General features: G+C 41.6%; 1 protein-coding gene across 2 annotated transcripts in view; it reads right to left on the bottom strand.

Annotated features, from left to right (window-relative positions):
* The window catches only part of TSPYL5 (TSPY like 5), a 282,157-nt gene that overhangs the window by 49,085 nt on the left and 215,308 nt on the right, over positions 1 to 17,764 (bottom strand). The window contains exon 7 of one of the 2 annotated variants that reach the window (XR_012514052.1): positions 34 to 16,029. The exons of the other annotated variant lie outside the window; for it this stretch is intronic. The gene's annotated coding sequence lies outside the window, so the exon portion shown is untranslated. Of the gene's footprint in view, positions 1 to 33; positions 16,030 to 17,764 lie in introns of those variants that run through there. 2 annotated transcript variants of the gene reach the window in all.

Genomic DNA, 17,764 nt, shown 5'->3' with positions numbered 1-17,764 from the left:
CCGCCGCCGCGGCTGCGCACGAGACGACCCCCGCGGGCACTCCCACCCCGACTCTCCCGCGGACTCGCTTTCGCTCTTAGCAAGTTTTTGTAACACGCGTCCGGGGGATGCGTCGCGGGGAGGGGAGGGGTGCTGCCCTTTCATCTCTTCTCTGCGCTCTCGTCGTGCCTTCAGGGTTTTGGTGAACAAGGCAGCCCTGAGAGCCATCACCACCTGTCCCCCATCATCTGCTTTCTAAACTAAACATCTTCAGCTTCTCCAGTTGTCTCTTGTGACCGCTGTCATGAAGAAAGTGCTCGGGCCTGTGTGTCTCTCTTTGAACCCCTTTCCTGAGAGATTTGCTCTGGTAACTCCAGAGAATGTAAAGGTGGATGCTATAATGCCGGGCTTGAAAGCCATTTGGTACATAGTGGATGGTAGTAAAAATTAGAAAAACAATAGCAACTAATATTTTGTATCATTTGTGCCAGGCACTTTACTCGGTGCTTTAAATGCATTGTCTCAGTTGACGAAGGAGGTATCTGTATCATTTCCATTTTCCAGATAAGAAAACTGCAGCTCAGGACACCTGAGCACATTCCCTAGGTTACACAGTAAGGGATGGAAGCACAATTCAAACTCAAGCCCATGGGACTCGGTATCCTATGCCTTATATTTGGAAATGGTAAGTCCTTCCAGACGTGTTCCACTGTAAATTACCAGGCTGGCTCTTCAGCAGTCGGCCTTGCTCCTTAGCAAACAGGCTTCTGTCGGCCACCTGACCACCTCTTCTGCCTGGGAACATCACCCAAGTCCCCCAGCTGCCTCAGTTTGCAGAGCTGGACTATCACTCAAAGTATAGGAGTAGAAGTGAAGACCTGTATTAGAGCTCTTGAAATTGGAGTAAGACAAGAATGTGGTCAGAGGTGAAATTATTATTCAGGGAGCAGACTGAAGTTCAGAAGCAGAGCCTCCAAGTGGCAATGCAGAAGCCCTAGAAACTTCCTACACTGTGCATGGAAACAGCCGGACAACCTGCCTCATGGTCCCGGAGGCAGCCTTGGACCACGCTCTTTCTAGCGAGGTAATAGGACCATGAATACTAAGAGACCCTTGGGTAATGTAAAAATATAAAGAAAAAACCTTTCGAGGTGGTCTTTTCAGGTTCAAAGGGAACAAAAAGGCCCTTGTAACCAGCTAGTGGAGAGAAGCCCAAAAGCCCCTGGGAGCTCATTACTCAAAGTGTGCCTGTGTACCAACAGCCTGATGTCACCTGAAAGCTTGATAAAGATGCAGAATCTCAGGACTTTCCCCAAACCTAATAAATCAGAATTTGAATTTTAGCAAGATCCTGGGTGATTTTTATACACCCTTAAGTTTAAGGAGACAATTTAAAGAGGAATTATTTTTATACAGATGGCCCTATTTTAAGCCAGCCTAATACAAGTGATGTCTCATTTTCTCAAAAGCTCTAGAATAGCCTGCAAGAGGCCCTGTATGATCAGGCAAGTCCCCTTCCTGCCACTATATGAGTTACCTCTCTGACCTCATCTTCTCCCTCTTCTCTCCCATCTGCAGCTACACTGGTCTTCCTGCTGTTCTTCAACTCAATAGGTAAACTTCTGCCTCATGGCCGTTGCACTCACTGGCTCTTCCTTCTGCCTTAAATGCTTTTCCCTTATGTGGTCGGTAGCCTTAGCCAGCTGCCTTCACACTTGGCTTAAATGTCACCCAAAGACTATCCTATTTAAAATGGCCACCCACCCCATCCCTTTTACCCTATTCTACCTTTTGTTTATTCCAACACACCATACCAATTATTTATTATGCTTATTAACAATCTTTTCTCTAGAATGTCAGCTCCATGAGGGAAGAGATTTTTTGTTTTGTTCACTGATGTAACCTCAGTGCCTGCAACAAGTGTCTGACATGCCAAGAGGGCTTAATAAATATTTGTGGAAAGAAAGAACCAGTCAAAGCAGAGTTTTCAAAAATGGGTTTTTAAATGATTGTCTGAAGTTCAGAATAGCTCCCCTTTTCCCACAGAAGCCATGCTCTGGATGCTGTATTCTCAGATCAACTCATGGAAACCTACTAAATTCATAATTTAGCCAAAAAATTATCTTTGGTTACAGAGCACCATTTAGGGACAGTCTATAAGTAAAAATTTAGAGTGACAAATTTAAAAATTAAGTTGGGAGAATTAATATTTGACTTAAAAGGGATTAATTAGTGCAAGGATTATCTTAAATTCTTGTTGAAGGCCCTTTCATAATCACTTCTTTGCAAGGCCTTCTGTGATCACCCCAGACCATAATAAGCAGCCTTGTCCTTGATTTCACAGAGCACTTGTTAACTGTAGTATTCATTTGGCAGTGGGACACACAGTTTTGTACTGGTTCTTTTACAGAATTACCTCTTAAGCTGGATAATCACAGCCTGAAACTCTCTGTAAATCTCAGAAAAAATTAAAAAAAAAAAATTAGCTGACGCATTTGCCAACCCTCTACAGACTTCAGATATTGATGGGTTGGCCCACTTCTTAAAACACTCACACATCAACCCATCTCTGTTGTCAGGAGTCTTAATCCAGTGTCAGCATTTGCGTCATGTAGCAGTCACCAATGGCTAAACCACTGCAGGATTAACACAGGGCTGGCCCATTGCAATGTGTTTATTCTACAATCTGCTTTGAGCCTTTTTTCATCATGTCAAAGAGATAAGCATCAGATGAAGGGCAATAAATGTGAGACTGACACCTTTTATAAAAATACCCTTCTGCTCTAAGTCACCCAGTTCCCCATGGCTTTTGTATTTAAGAGTTTGGTCAGTGCTGCTGAACTGGACTGTGTGTCTTCTTCTTGGGTAATAATATTTAACTTTATGTGGAACTGCAGCTTGTGTTCCTAATTGGATAGTAAACTATATAAATATGGAAACTGTGTCTCTTTTTACTTTAATCTCTCAGAGCATCTAGCATGGGGCCTTGCACGTACCAGTAATTATAATGAAAGTTTACATTTATTTTATATTTTATATAGTGCTATATCTTTTTTTAAGGGAAAAAAGAAAGAAAAAAATGAAAGAGAGAAAGAAAGAGGAAGAGAAAGAGGGAGAGAGAACGGGAGTCTTGCTTTATTGCCCAGGCTAGAATGCAGTCTAAAAATGGGTATTAAAAACCTATTTTATGCCAATAATTGTGCTTAACAATGGAGACAGGAAAGAATAAGGGAGGAAAATAACAAACAAGCCGCCAACCAATGTTTCATTTAAACCTGTGAAATGCTATGCAATTACTGAGGAGTGATTTACTTCCAATTATGTAGTCACTTTTAGAGTAGGTGTGATGTGGTACTGAGAAGAATGTATGTTTTGTGGATTTGGGGTGGAGAGTTCTGTAAATGTTTATTAAGTTTACTTGTTCCAGGTCTGAGTTCAAGTCCTGGATATCCTTGTTAATTTTCTGTCTCATTGATCTGTCTAATATTGACAATGTGATGTTAAAGTCTCCTGCTATTATTGTGTAGGAGTTCAAGTCTCTTTATAAGTCAGTAAGAACTTGCCTTATGTATCTGGGTGCTCCTATATTGGGTGCGTATATATTTAGGATCCTTAGCTCTCCTTGTTGCAGTGATCCTTTTACCATTATGTAATGTCCTTCTTTGTCTCTTTTGATCTTTGTTGCTTTAAAGTCTATTTTATCAGAGGCAAGAATTGCAACTCCTGCTTTTTATTTTTTGCTCTCCATTTGGTTGGTAAATCTTCCTCCATCCCTTTGTTTTGAGTCTTTGTGTATCCTTGCATGTGAGATGGGTCTAGATGCTGCATACCGATGGGTTTTGGCTTTTTATCCAATTTGCCTGTCTGTGTCTTTTGATTGGGGCATTTAGTCGATTTAAATTTAGGATTAATATTAATATATGTGAGTTTAATACTGCCATTAATGCTAGCTGGCTGTTTTGCCCATTAGTTGATGTAGATTCTTCTTTATGTTGATGCTCTTTACCTTTTGGTATATTTTTGGAATGGCTGATACTGGTTGTTCCTTTCTATGTGTAGTGGTTCTTTCAGAAGCTCTTGTAAAGCAGGCCTGGTGGTGATGAAATCTCTGAGTGCTTGCTTGTTCACAAAAGATTTTATTTTTCCTTCACTTATGAAGCTTAGTTTGGCTGGATATGAAATTCTGGGTTAAAAGTTCTTTGCTTTAAGGATGCTGAATATTGGCCCCCACTCTCTTCTGGCTCGTAGGGTTTCTGCTGAGAGATCTGCTGTGAGTCTGATAGGCTTTCCTCTGTGGGTAACCTGACCTTTCTCTCTGGCTGCCCTTAGCATTTTCTCCTTCATTTCAACCCTGGTGAATCTGATGAGTATGTGCCTTGGGGTTGCTCTTCTTGAGGAATATCTTTGTGGTGTTCTCTGTATTACCTGGAGTTGAATATTGTCCTGCCTTGCTAGGTTGGGAAAGTTTTCCTGAATAATGTCCTGAAGAATATTTTCCAGCTTGGATTCATTCTCTTTGTCACATTCAGATACATCTATTAAATGTAGATTAGGTCTTTTCACATAGTCCTATGTTTCTTGGAGACTTTGCTCATTCCTTTTTACCCTTTTTTCTCTAATCTTGCCTTCTCATTTTATTTCATTGAGTTGGTCTTTGACCTCTGATATCCTTTCTTCTTCTTGGTCAATTCGACTGTTAAAACTTGTGCATACTTCACAAAGTTCTCGTATTGTGTTTTTCAGCTCCATTAATTCACTTATATTCCTCTCTGAATTGTCTATTCTCGTTAGCATTTCATCCAACCTTTTTTCAACGTTCTTAGTTTCTTTGCATTGAGTTAGAACATGTTCTTTTAGCTCACAGAAGTTTCTTATTATCCACTTTCTGAAACCTGATTCTGACAATTCATCACATTCATTCTCCATCAGGCCTTGTTCCCTTGCTGTTGAGGAGCTGTGATCCCCTGGAGGAGAGGCATTCTGATTTCGGATGTTTTCAGTCTTTTTGCACTGGTTTATTCCCATCTTTGTGGATTTATCCATCTCTCATCTTTGTAATTGCTGACTGTCAGATTGGGTCTCTGAGTAGACGTCCAGCTTGTTGGTGATGATGTTATTTCTGTTTCTTTGTTTTCCTTCAGCAGACGTCCCTCCCCCACAGAGCTGAACCTTCCTGGGTTCAGCTGTACTTGCTGTGAAACCCTCAACCATCAGCGTTTTCAATTGCTGGTTTTTTTGTGGGGGTGGGACCAGCCGAGCCTGATCACCTGGCTCCCCGCCTTGGTGCCCCCTTTTTTTCTATTCCTAATTGAATGGTTGATTCTCTCCTAGGTGCCCCAGTCGCCTGCCAAAAAGGTGCTGGGAATCTATGCAATTTCTGCCAGGTGAAACAGCAGCGCTGAGATTCATGGCGCTTTTCTGCCCGGTAATCTCCTGGTCTGGCTCCCCGCTTCAATCCCCTTTTCAATCAGCTGAATGGGCAACTCTGCCTTCCTATAGCTCCAAACGCCAACCAAAAGGGGACCCAGTTCCACATACTCCACACTGAGAACCGCCACGCTGGGATGCCGGCAAAATAGCCACACTGGCGACTTGTGGGGCTCCTCTGCTGGGAATCTCCTGGTCCGTGGGCAACAAAAATTCATCTGAAAGTCTGGCGTCCACTCCCTCCCTGCGCCTTCACTGGGAGCTGCAATCCTGAGCTGCTGCTAATCAGCTATCTTGGATCTCTCTCCTATAGTGCTATATCTTAATGCATTTAATCTCCTCAATCACCCCATGGGGCAGGTGCAATTATTCTTGTCTTGAAGAGGAGTTTACTACCACACAAAATGGTTCAGTAACTTGCCCAAGGTCACACAGCTAATAAATGGTTTTTGCTCAAGCGATCTGACTCTAGCAGCATGCTCTTAATTAATACTCCATGATGTAAAATTATGGCTTGAGAGATTAAAACTCTCTCTAGTGGGTAAAAATACCTTTTAATCTTCAAAAATTATATATATTAAATATATATACACACACATATGCAGATAGATACATATACACATAATACATACATCAATTTGTTACAAGTTATTTATGGGGTGTACAATATACCTGGCATAGCAGTACTCAAGATGAATTAGTTTCAACAACCCATGATGAGAATGAAGCATCTGTATTTGCACTGCATTTATCATAAGCATCCTGTGAATACTATGAAAGAAATGCAAGTTTACTATCATGAACTCAGAGATCCGGGGGTATTGTGACCTTCTCCCAATGTCGGCAGGCTTAAGTTCCTGGTAATATAAGCATTTAATTGATTATTTCTAATGTAGTATTTCTTTATCAGCAAATATTTATTAGCAATTCATAAAAACATTTTTCAAATGTTTATGTGTATAATGTGTATATGCAAGTATATGTATATGTATATGTATATGTATGTGTTTACGTGTAATTCAAATATTAGAATAAAAAGTCTTCACTTTTGTTCTCTGAATATTGTGTTTTCTCCATTCCTTTTGATATCTGTTTTCTTTGAATCATAGAAATTAACAAGCTGGGAAAAAGACATTAGTCATCCAACCTATTCCCCAGCCTAGGGAACCACATTCTCCATCATTTCTCTTGTAGAGCTTTAGGATCCCAGACTTGACATTTTTAGCCACAGGACGTTTCTGTTGTTCCCCAAGGAGATAGCTTAAGTCTATTAGATAGCAGTGAGTATTGCTTACTGTGTGGAATTTTGCCAAGCAACCCTCCCAGGTTACTAAAGGGCATGGAAAAGAAGGCAGTGTCCTAAGAACTATTTTCATAGTCAAGGAGGGAGGGAGAGAAAAATCTGCCTCTTATGATAAATTTCAAGACTATTTGAAGTTAACATCTTGAGGAATTTGCCTAGCTGTTCCCAGTTCCTCCCAAAAGGGCAAAATTTTATGGTAGACCTCCTAAGTTATTTCAGTTTTCATATCCTATAGGTAGCTACAAACTATTTTAAAATATTGCCAGATGTGTTCTTTATTCTTGGCATTTCCTTTTTATCCTGCAACATCTTAACCATTAAAGAAGATCTTAGGCTAAGGCTTTTGTTCTAGAAAAGGGGAAAAAACAAAGAACTCAGCAAGTAGAATTTCAGCAAGTCAAATTCTTCACTTTGAATTTCAAAATTGGCACTTGAGAGGGAAAGACACAATAGCATGGAAAGATAAATACATATATTTAAAGAGCTAAATGTGTGCACACGTGCACACACACACTGCCTCTACTCTCACTGTGGGGGGTGTGTGTGTGTGTGTGTGTATTTAGCTCTCCAAAGATAAGTACTGGAGCACTAACAGCATAGAGTTTATAATATTATCCATAGACAAGGAAAAACATGATGATATACAAGCCATTTCTCCGCTGCACAAAGAGGAGATAAGAACCTTTTCTGGTCTGGAGTTGAGGAACTTGGAAAAGAATCAGAGAGTGAATAGTTGATGTAGGGTCTTGAGAAATGCTTCTCACAGTGACCACATAGTGACTTCTCCAGGGGTCAAAACCCTTGGAGCATTGGTAGAGACCACCTTCTCTGGATAAGATAAAGGTATGAGAATAGGGAGAATTTGTTCCGATTTGACAATTGGAACTGAGACAAGAAAGGGCTTTTCTCAGAGGGCTCCACACCATCATCTCAGAGGGCAGCCAAGTCAGTATAAAAGTATGTATAGGGTAAAAAAGAAAGTTCTGAAATGGCCTGCCTCAGCCTCTATGCACCCCACTCCCAATCTCTTGCAGCCCTAGAACGAAGTGGAAGAGCAGCCGTATGTTCCTTAGGCTTACTAAGAGAGGCCCAGAGGTTGGCTAAGAGCAGATGGAGTCCAACTGGGTCTTGCAAGGTAGGCACAGAAGTTGCAGAGTGAAGGGCTTGATCATCAGATGCCATGGGGACGTGCCACATCAACAGACACAGTGAGAGTAGAGGCAGATCCCAAAGATAAGGCAGAGCCAGCTACACTTCAGCAGAGGCCAGCAAAGGCAGATGAGATGCTGGAGTGCAGTGGTACAATCTTGGCTACTGCAACCTCTGCCTCCTGGGTTCAAGCAGTTCTCCTGCCTCAGCCTCCGGAGTAGCTGGGACTACAAGCACGCACCACCATTCCCAGCTAACTTTTTTGTATTTTTAGTAGAGATGGGGTTTCACCATTTTGGCCAGGATGGTCTCATCTCTTGACCTCATGATCCACCCACCTTTGCCTCTCAACATGCTGGGATTACAGGTGTGAGCCATCATGCCCGGCCTCCTCCCCATCTTAATCAATACCTACAGAATTGATCAGGTGGGCCAGATGGCCCTTGGGCTTCACAGATTAAGATAATTACAACACCAGACAGGTGTTCAAGCTGGCATTTTTTAATAACTAAGACAAGAAAAACCTAACACTTTATTTTCCTCAGAAAAAGGCAAGCTCCATCTCGTCTTGGGCATGAATCAGTATTAATTCATATGCTATCTAGCTAAAAATGAGTCCAACCATATTTAGGCAAAATATAGTATAAAAAGGAATTATGTGTTAGTAAGTTTGTAAGAGCTCCCACCACAGAATCTGGATTGAAATATCATAGTAAAAGCCTAATAGTATACTGAGTATACTGAGTGAACCAACATTTTACAGACACTCTAAGAGAAAGATGTTGGTTCTAGCAAGCAACTAGACCCCCTTCTCTAGGACCAAATCTCAGAGAGATGAAGAGCTCTGAGATGGGAGGAGCCTCACAGCTATGAGCTCTGAAATGACTGGGGGAGCAAAAAGACCTAGAAACACAAGGTGTGGTATACGGAAAGATTAAAGATCTATTTCTGGAACCTAGACTTACTGAGGGTACTCCTCCCATGCCATATGCCATTTCAATAGGAGACAATATGCAAAACAAGTCACAGTTTGAACACGGAATGGTTATTTTGTTCAGAACCAAAAGAATATTTACCATTCTGTAGCTAAACATAGGACCTGTATTTCAAGAGGCCAGGGGATTTATGCTTCTCTCCATGACATATTCTATTAACTTCAAGCACCAGTGTTTCATTGCAAGAGTAGTGGAGGGACCCAGCTATAGTGGAGGGACCCCACTGCAGCAGGCAGGGATCATCCTGGAAATGACACTGAACACCAAGCAGGCTCCTGCAGAAGATTTACAAACATGAGAGAGACTCCTGAAGTACCTGAGCACCCTACCTGCCACACAGAGAATTGAAATATAACAGAAGTGCCTCTGGGAAGGAGATGACAAATATTCCTCCTGTCTCTTGCCTTCCATCACTCATACCAATTAAAAAGTAAAACAAACATAGCCAATGACAACAATCAATTATCCCTGTTTGTAATCAAACAAGTTTTCAACAACTAAGAATGTTGCAAAAAAAATAATACTACCATAGGCCCTGCATATTACTATAGTAAATAAATTCATTTATCATCAAGAGAGTTTATATGATACTCTCTTGATGATGAAGAGAATTCTAGAAAAAGTCATGTTAAGAGTTCTGCAGGTAGCTAATAGATGCTGGGCTCAATACTAGGTAATGTGTTGATCTGTGCAGAAAACCACCATGACACACAAAGATTACCTATGTAACAAACCTGCACATCTGGGGCATGGACCCCTGAACTTAAAAGTTAGAAATTTTAAAAAAAAATTAAAAATTAACAAAAAGAATCCTGCAGGCATAATTCAGTCTGGCCTTCTGGCCTCAATTTCACTATTTAATAGTAATTGGAAAATATCATGTGTGGCAAACTACCCCAAAAATTACACACAATTAACCAAGACATTTTAAAGTTAAGATGGAAAATTTGTTGATGTTTTTGAGATGATGTTTGCTGAATGGAATAGGTGGGACCATGTGGGATGAAGGAGGGGGTTGGCAGGGAAGAGTGGCCACAGGCAGGGTGCTAATTTATGAGCCAGTATGCATGAGAATCTAAAGAAATCTAACCCATGTTTTTTATGATTTTGAAGTCAGGAAAATGCAGCTACCTGCTGACAAGAAGCAGCAAAGCTGAAATAAGAGAAAAGGGAATCAGGACCTGAATTTGTTTCCTATTGCTGGTTTAACAAATCACTACAAATTTATGGCTTAAAACAACATAAACTTACTATTTTACAGTTCTGTAGGTAAGAAGTCCAAAATGGTTACGCTGGACTACAATCAAGGTGTCGGCAGCTCTGTGTTCCTGACGGAGGCTCTAGAGGAGAATTTGCTCCCTTGGCTCCTCTCTCTTCTAGAGGCTGTCCGCCTTCCTTGGCTCTTCCAGCCAGCAGTTATATCACTCCTACTTCTGGTTCCATCTTCACAACTCCTGTCTCACTCAGAACTACCTGTCTCCCGTTTTCACCAATAAGGACATCATGATGACACTGGGCCCACTCGGGTAACCCAGTATCATTTCTCCATCTCAAGAACTTAACTCACATCTGTAAGTTCCTTTCTCTGTATAAGGTAACACATTGATAGGTTTCTGGGGATTCAGATTTGGACATGTTTGTAGGCCATTATGCTGCCTAACACAAGGCCAAAAACTATTGAGTTTTATTTCTTTTCTTTTTATTTTTCTGGTTTTTGTTTTTATTTTTTTGTTTTTTGTTTTTTGGGGTTTTTTTTGAGACAAGAGTTTCACTCTTGCTGCCCAGGCTAGAGTGCAATGGCACAATCTTGGCTCAGCGTAACCTCCACCTCCTGGGTTCAAGCAATTCCCCTGCCTCAGCCTCCCGAGTAATTGGGATTACAGGCATGTGCCACCATGCCCGACTAATTTTGTATTTTTAGTAGAGATGGAGTTTCTCCATGTTGGTCAGCCTAGTCTTGAACTCCCGACTTCAGGTGATCCGCCCAACTCGGCCTCCCAAAGTGCTGGGATTACAGACGTGAGTCATTGTGCCCAGCCAAGTTTTATTTCTAAAAGACAAGTGTCAGAAGAAAATGAATAACCAATTGTCATGTTTCATCATTGTTCATCTCCCTCTCATACACACCCAAACCTTTCCATTCCTGTGTCCTATATCTATTTCATATTAAAAATGGCTAGAATTTGTTAGGTGTTTGTAAGTATCAGTTACTGTGCTAGGCAACTTATCTGCGTTTTCATATTTAGTCGCCTCAATAATCCAGTGAGGTAAGTGCCATTCTCATCCCTGTGTTGTGAATGAGAAAACTGAGGCTTAGAGAAGGTAAGTCATTTGTCTGAGGTTATACAGCTGAAATTCAAACCTAGGTCTGTTTGAATTGAGCTAGGGCTCCTAACCAATAAGAAAAAACTGGAATATTTTGAAGCTTACAACAAACAAAGGTGTATTCTTGCTCATGCTCCATGTTGGACACTACATGTTCATCTGGGGGTGAAGGAAGCTCAAGGGCCAGTTCCAGGAGAGGAATAAGGAAAAGAAAGGGTCAAAAGGGGAAGTTTGTTCTCTGTGACTCTGAGAAGAGCTATGTGAGTGAGCTCCGTAACCCCTGGGGTGCAGAAGGTTGCAGGGAAGAGAGTCACGCCTCTGATGCCCCTACCTCCTTTTGAATTCCTTGGGATGGAGGTGTGAGCTGAAATGGCCACCAGCAAGGCTGCTTAAAAACACTGTTATTATATTATTACTTCTTTCTGTCACAAAAGTATTGAGTGCACAAATATAAAAAGCTTCCGCTTAAGATTTTGTTTGAATGTTTAAAAACAAAACGTGAAATGTGACAGTTTAATCCAGTGTTCTTCTCTCACGAAAAAGGAAATGGGAGCCCAGATTAAAAGGCTAGTCTAAGGTCAGGAAGAGAACAGGTAGAACGTTGAAGCCACAACAAAGACTTGGGGCTCTCAGTCCAGTGCTCCCTCCCCTACAGCCCTATATCCCTCAGCTCCTGGGTTCCCATTGCTGGTGCCCACAGCCTCCTAAATGAGGGCTTGCTTTCCCTGGGCAACTTGTGGAGGCAGGATGGGTTATTTATTTGGATTCTGCAGCGGCACCATCTGGCTTTGATAGCAACTGAACCCTCATCTTCCAGAGTTACTAGGCTTATCTGTACCCAAAAGAGCCACAGCATAGGAGAATGTGACCTCCTGGCTTCACCTGGGTTCCCACTGTCCTGTCACTTCTGTTCTCTTGGCCTCCACTTACGGACCTTTGAAAAGCCTCTTCTGCTCGCCAGGGTGGGGCAGCCTGCTAGCTGGCTACCAGTGGATTTTTCACAAGTTTGCCACGTTGCAGTGACAGGACTGTGTTGAGGCCCAGATGCCTCAGCATAAACAAATAACACATCTAGGATGTGGAAGGGGTCCAAGTGCATATTATAAAAGAAGCTGGGATGGAAACAGGGCTGAAGGATACACATCTGGAAACAGTTAAGTTAGGAATAAGGGGGGAGGAAGACGTAGTGGAAAAAGAGAAGAAAGAGGGGGAAAGATCAAACTGGGAATTACTGTTGTCTGGAAGGGTCTGAATTAAAATTGCTAAGAAACAGACCCATGGTTTGTATAACAGCTGAATTAAGAGCATTCCTACAAAAATGATAATTTATAATAATTGACCTCAATGCAAAAAAGGCTGAGCAGGGCCAAGCATCTGGAATCTTGGACGTCTGATTGCCCTGGATATAGCTAGAAGGGGTGGTTCCCTCAGAGCTATTTGAATCTATAAATGGCTTCGTGTTGAGCAGGGTGAAGGAGTTCAGCCCTGCACGGATGAGAACCCCAGGGCTCCCTGCCCAGGATCACCCGGCACTTGGGAGGCTTAGTGAGTTCTCAGGCTCCTGGGCAGCCTCTGCTTAACATGCCTGCTGTGAATATACAAAGTATTAAAGAAGAGGCCTGGGAGGAGCGGGACGTGTAGTGACACCACGTCCTCCCAGCCAGAGACCCAAACGGATGATTCACCCAGATGAATCAGGAATGGCTACAGAGGGAACTGCTCACACCCATGCCCTCAGCCAGCTACTGAAAGCTACAGTGACATCACCATGCAGAGGACAGAAGTCTAAGTAAAGGGGAAATTAGGACAAAAAGAAGAGAGAAAAGAAATACCCTTTTCTTTCCATTTTAATGGAATTCATGTATATGGATTATCGTCCTAATGGATGGCCTGATTTAATCTTCTGGCATAAAAATATTCCAAATTAAGCCATCATTAAGAGAAGCCAGAATGCAGGCTTTCTAAACAAAACACAGAAGCACAGGCCAAGGCTTTTCACATTTCTTCCAGCCCCTTTTCACTGAATTTCTGTTTTGTGACAGGTAATATAGGCTGGATCCTAAGAGAGGCTCCAACTGACTTGGGGCTGAACTTTGATGGTGGTAAAATGTAGGCTTGTCATTGTTTAAACAAAAGCAGACGACTAAACAAAATGGACCTACCACCATGGCAACTTTACACCTGGTTTGATTGAGATTCCAGGTTTTCTACATGTGCAGGGAATCTGACAGAATAAATGGCTTTCTTCGGGTCTTGGTTAGAAAAAGTTTCCAATTGGCCATGATTATACATTAGAAAACCCTCCAAATGATTAAACCATAACACTTGTCTCAAATACTAATTCTTAGTTTGTAGGTTCTCCACATTCTAGTGCAGAAGAGAAACCAATCAATCTTCCCAATATCGTATGCATTGTGATTCTGAAATCTTTTAATAAAACATAATTAAGGAATATGATTAGAACTTGGTATGATTCAGTTTTAGATCTGTGCATAATTTTGAAAGCTTTGTTTGTTTAAGAAATATTCACTGAGTCTTCTAAGAGCCTAGCATTAGGCTGGAAGCTGATGGATACGTTGTTGAATGAGACAGAGCTCTTGCTTTCAAGGAGCTTACAGTCTAGCCACTAGAGTTTCTGCAACCATCATAACAGTGAAAATGCAGCTGTTAATTCTCTTCAAGTTAATTTTCTGGAGCACCAGTGAATTTGAGGGCAAAAGAAGACTGCATAGCTTTACAAATATTCTATCTTCAAAATGAAAATAGAACTATATTTAGAAAATCTTAATTTTGTGGCATTTCAAGAGCACAGAAACTACATAAAGAGAGATGAGCCAAAATTCTTTCCTACAGCCCGGTTGTTAAATTGCAGCTTAAAATCTGCTGCAGGAGACTCCAAACCAAAGTGATATTTTGTGAAAGAATTGGGAAGGTAAAACATAATGATTGAATGTAATGTTTCCTAAAAGTATCTCCTTATTCAAAAGTCCACACAATTCAAGAGCAATTCTGACCAACGTGAGATAGTTTAAGTGTTGTTTACCAGCTACAGTGGCATGGTCATGTAGCCATAGCATAAACACCATTTATAATATATTCTGTCTGTCTGTTTGAAATCATATGATTTGGGCCTCATTTTCTGGCTAGTTCAGGGTTAAGCTGGATTTTTTTCTGTTTGTTCCTCCAGATCCTTCTCTACTCTGCTCTGTATTCCCAGGAAGTCCATCTACATGGACTACATCAACAGGTTCTCTAGCCCTCTGGCTTCCAGGCAGGTTTCACCAAAGGATGGCATTTACAAGAAATGGAGGATAGAGGTCAGGGTATTTATGCCCAGGGCTCCCTCTCTGCCAAGTCACTGTGGGTCAGTTGCATCTTTGCCCAAAGTCCCCGGATTCTATCAGGCGGTCCTCTTCACAACTCTCCCAGGGGTTTGTTAATGACTCATTCCCTGCCGGGCATGGTGGCTCACGCTTGTAATCCCAGCACTTTGAGAGGCCACAGCAAGCAGATCATGAGGTCAGGAGTTCGAGACCAGCCTGGCCAACCCAGTGAAACCTTGTCTCTACTAAAAATACAAAAATTGGCTGGGCATGCCTATAATCCCAGCTACTCAGGAGACTGAGGCAGGAGAATCACTTGAACCCAGGAGGCAGAGGTTGCAGTGAACTGAGATCATGCCACTGTGCTCTGTCTAGCCTGGGTGACAAAGCTAGACTCCATCTCAAAAAAAAAAAAAATAAGATTCATTCCCCTTGTCCTTTTAGGGCTGAAGGGAGTACAAGTACTATTCCTTGTAGTTTCCCTGCATCCTCCTCACACCTTTGTAAATAGTCATTTTGTCCAATTAAAGTGTGCCCAGGGAATTTCACATTATTTCAAGTTTTGTACCTAAAGAGAGCCTTTATTATTATTTTTATATTACAGGGTTTCAAATTTGCATAGTTAAATTTGCTCTAAAAATATTCATTTCAACAGATCCCCATGCCCATCTGCATCGGTCATAATAGAAAACTGTTTACAATAACCTGCCTTACATTTTTCTTCCTGGCTTAAATTATTATCATTTATGACTTTGGACTTTCCTTTTCCACTTTACTTAATTTAGCTTAAATAGTAGATGTAATGTTGTCCAGTAATGATTCCTTCCACCCTGGCTTCATTTACTCCTTGACAAAAGGACAAGCAGACTTTACAGTGGACACATGAAGGCAATCATCCTTCTGCCTTTCCAGTCATTGGAAATCCATTCTCAGGCAACAGTAACCTCTGAAGTATCTAGAACAAGCATGTGACATCTCTCCTTCCACTGCAGCACAGGGTTTAATTTTTGTTTTGCTTGATTTCATTATTGCAGCCCTTCTTGCTGGGTCACTGATTCAGTAGTAGATGGTTTGGCTTCCACTACAGCTCAGCGAAGCCAAGGCACACAGTTTGGCCAGGGGGCAAATGGATAGCTCTTACCAAGAACTGTGGTGCATCTGCTGATTTATGGGCACAGCCCATCATTTCAGCATTTCCCACCTCCATCTAGAATTCCCCATCCATCCATTCATTCTTATTCATTGGTGCCATTTCCACTTCATCATTTGCAAGGAAATGCATTCTGGAAGCATAGTGGGAACAGGCAGGCAATAACTTTCTGAGATTCATGTCCAGGGAACATAGGTTTAAATGAAAAGGCAGAGATGGACAGTGACCCACCTTCTGATGGGAAGATGATCAGCATACTGGCTGACAGCATTGACTGTAGAATCAAATCTGGATCTTATTCATGGTTCTGTCTTGTATTAGCTGTATAACATTGGCCGGTTGCCTAACCTTCTTCTCTGTTAATACCTACCTCGATGGCTGTTGTGGAAAGTAAATGAAGTTATAGCATAAAGCTCTCAGCACTGTGGGTGACACAGTGAGCCTTCAATAAATGGTAGTTAGTCTTAAACAGTGAGCGACTTGGTGGCTTCCCACCCTCTTAATTCCTTCAGATTCAGTACACACTCCACCTTCCATTGCATGGGCACAACACATAGGAACAAACATAATTTTCCTTTTCTTGCTATGTTTAGATTTTCTCATCACTTTTGGTTACATTTTTCTGTCCCATACAGACCTAAGCTGTACAAACCCACCATTATGAAAAAGGGTAGCATCGTAGGCACATAAAGTTTTTCCCTTTTAATCTCCTTGTAAAATCATTGGTTTTTAGGGTGAAGGGTTAGGCTGAGCTGGACCTCTCTGATGCCTCTCTGAATCATGAAAGGCCAAAAAAACACCATTTAGCCCATAAAACAACCTAGCAGCTAACCCTTCCAATTCTCCTATCTGCTTGCAACTTCTCTATTGGAATTGTCTTTATTTTCTACTCCTTCCTTTCCTAAATCTATGAAATTTAAATTTAATTCCTCAGGTGATAGATATCACTGAAGCATTTTAAGCACAGAGCATTTAGACTTAGATTCTCAAAGATCATTCTGGGGGTGTATAAAGAATAGGGAGGGAGTGCTCGTCTATCTCAGAGCTGATGGAACATGAACATGCATCTAACCAGCAAAAATGCAAGTCCCCATTTGCAGTAGGCTTGGGGTGGAGCCTGGAATTCTGCACTTCTAATCAATGCTGCTGGTCCATGACGTGCACTTGCATTCCAAGGAGCCAAACCATCCAATAATACAAGCTCTGATAGTCCAAGTTCTAATTTAGGACAGTTGCCCGTATCTTGCCCTGTACAACTCCTAGTATAGTGTTCAATATAGTCGAAATGTTTCATAATTGCTTTCCAACAATGTTGAGGTCGATTGATGATAGTCAAAAAATGAAGAGAAATTAAATGACTGAAAACATGCCCAGATTTCTAAATGCTTGGTTTTTGTTTGAGGGTAGAGAAAAACAATCCTAAGTTTACCTACCTTAGTTTAGCTTTTGCCAAACAATTCAACAATTTCAGATGAATTTTTCAGTTCAATGAAATAATGGGTCAATCCAGAAAAAAAAAAAAAATGTCACTGTGGTTTTCTGGTAGCACTGACAGGTTAACCTAATGTCCCTTGTAGAGGACAGGTGTCCAAATGCAGAAAGTCATTTTCTCAGTCAACTCTTCTTCCCCTCCCTGGTCTGATGTGGAAACAAAGTCACTGGGGCTGTATCACCTTTTCTCTGTCACTCACACTTCTCTAAGTCACTCAAATCATAAACGGTTTGCTTGTTCAAGCAAAGAGTGACCAATCTACCTCAGGGACCCTCATTTTCTCAGATCAAAGGTTCTCAAAATGAGGTCCTGCACCAGCAACACTAGCATTACCCGGGGACTTGGGAGAAATGCAACTTCTCAGCCTGAACTTTAGCCCTATTGGATCAGAGATTCTGGGATGGGCCCAGCGTTCTGTGTGTTTCTTTTTTTTTTTTTTAATTACACTTTAGGTTCTAGGGTACATGTGCAAAACATACAGGATTGTTGCATAGGTACATACATGGCAATGTGGTTTGCTGCCTCCATCCCCCCATCACCTATATCTGGCATTTATCCCCTTTATCCCTCCCTAATCTCCCTATCCCCGATTGTCCCTCCCCTATTCCCCATGACAGAACC

The sequence above is a fragment of the Saimiri boliviensis genome, chromosome 15 (assembly GCF_048565385.1).
Source record: "Saimiri boliviensis isolate mSaiBol1 chromosome 15, mSaiBol1.pri, whole genome shotgun sequence".
NCBI lineage: Eukaryota > Metazoa > Chordata > Mammalia > Primates > Cebidae > Saimiri > Saimiri boliviensis.
Note: the sequence above shows the minus strand (reverse complement) of the source record. Positions and strands in the feature narration are given on the sequence as shown.